Below are 1,861 nucleotides of genomic sequence, written 5' to 3'. Positions count from 1 at the left end.
CGACTCGTCTGGGAACGGGGATAGGAGAATGTCCAATTCCGTTTTCAAGTCATCCACATCCATATTGTATAGGTTTTTTGTATAGCCTGTCATGTTTAGAGACAGTGTCACAAGCAGCCTTTGACTTTCTCTATTCAAGGGTTTTTAAACCAATATTCACAAGCTATTATTTATAGCTCAATCTACTTCGAGTTCCATCATGTTCCTGCTTATATTCTTTTGTGAAAAACAAGTTAACACAATTTCTTAGGGTTTAAGTACCGGAATTGTACCATTATCAAAGCAAAAGGATTAAATCCAATAATAGCAAATGTAACAAAAATCTGTCACACCTTGGGCCTACTTAACAGAAGAGAAACACCTACAACCTTGTTTACAAAGCTCTACATGCATTGATGAATTCTAAACAATAACATAACCCCAAATTTAATCAAAATTTTTCCAAAACACCCTTCCTGAACAACGAGTCCTGAAAACCTAATTACCACTCCTCTCAAATGCACACAGATATGCGATTGCATATATGTATTTATATGTGTGTATAAATATAAGTGTATATGAATATTTATATACGTGTGTATGTGTGTGCATACATATATGTATAGGCATGTAAGTATAAGTATGTATATGTGTGCATGGATGTGTGTATGTGTGTGTGACCTCGTGTGTACCATTGGCGATTTTTTTTCCTCCGTCTTCCCTTCTCTGGATCTTTCCTTCTCCTATGTTTCCGACGAAGAGCTCCGCTCGAAACGTTAAACCCTCCTTCTTTCTTTGTTCCACGTCCTCGCGCTGTTGTGCTTTTTTGTGCTTTCTTGTTTGGATTAACTATATATATATATATACGTCGCATATGCGGCCTTCAGAAACCACTTACAACACAACAGTCTGTGTCCGGTATCCCAGAATACCGCCTCGGCGAATCTCAGCAAACCAACCTGCTTAGAGCGGAAGAAGCAGAAGTCGAAGAAGCCAGAAGAGTTGAAAATAACAAACAGAACCGTTGAGTATAACCAAAATGCAAGAACTTTAATTAAGAGTCCATAACAATTATGGAATAAATAAACAGTTCTTTAGAGAGTTCTTTCATTTACCTCTGAAATGTGTAGATTTCTTTTGGCGAGTTCTTTTATTCACCAATCTAATGATTTATCTTCTATCTTTTTTTTTATCTCTTTTTTTTTAATCCCGACTGGACTCTGTTGTTAGTTCCGAATTCACGGTACCATTCCGCATATCTTTACGTTGCCAAGTTCACATTATTTTCGCAGCAAGTTCAAAACCTTCCACCTTACAAAGACACTAACTTCGAAGCCTTTTACTACCATCCTAACATCAGACACCAAATGACTTTTAAAACAAACTTATTTATTTAGGTTTGACAGACATTCTCTAGAACAATACTCAGTGCAAAATCAAATATATGGGACTCTAGTCAACACCATCTTGAACTTGTAACTTGTCTTTTGAGGTCTCTGGATGAGACTTGCAGTCAACTCGTACAGACACAAAGCAAAAGCCAAACATATAATAATAATAATAATAATAATAATAGTAATAATAATGATGATGATAATAATAATAATAATATAATAATAATAATAATAATAATAATAATAAGAAGAAGAAGAAGAAGAAGAAGAAGAAAGGTACAAGGTTACAAATTTGTAACACACGTGAACCAGCACATGTCATTGGTTAATACGCATTTCCTCGGCAGAGTAACAAGAAAAAAAATCCAACTTCACTAGCATTTGATCTCAGAGTATAGTGGGTTAAAAATTCCACCGAAATCATTGTTGCTTTTTGTCATATTGAGGTCAGCAACAATTATAAAACAGTATTAGTTCTAGTGAATCGA

The sequence above is a fragment of the Octopus sinensis genome, unplaced genomic scaffold, assembly GCF_006345805.1.
Source record: "Octopus sinensis unplaced genomic scaffold, ASM634580v1 Contig09384, whole genome shotgun sequence".
Lineage (NCBI taxonomy): Eukaryota > Metazoa > Mollusca > Cephalopoda > Octopoda > Octopodidae > Octopus > Octopus sinensis.
The sequence above is the reverse complement of the archived record's forward strand: the minus strand, read 5'-3'. Positions refer to the sequence as shown.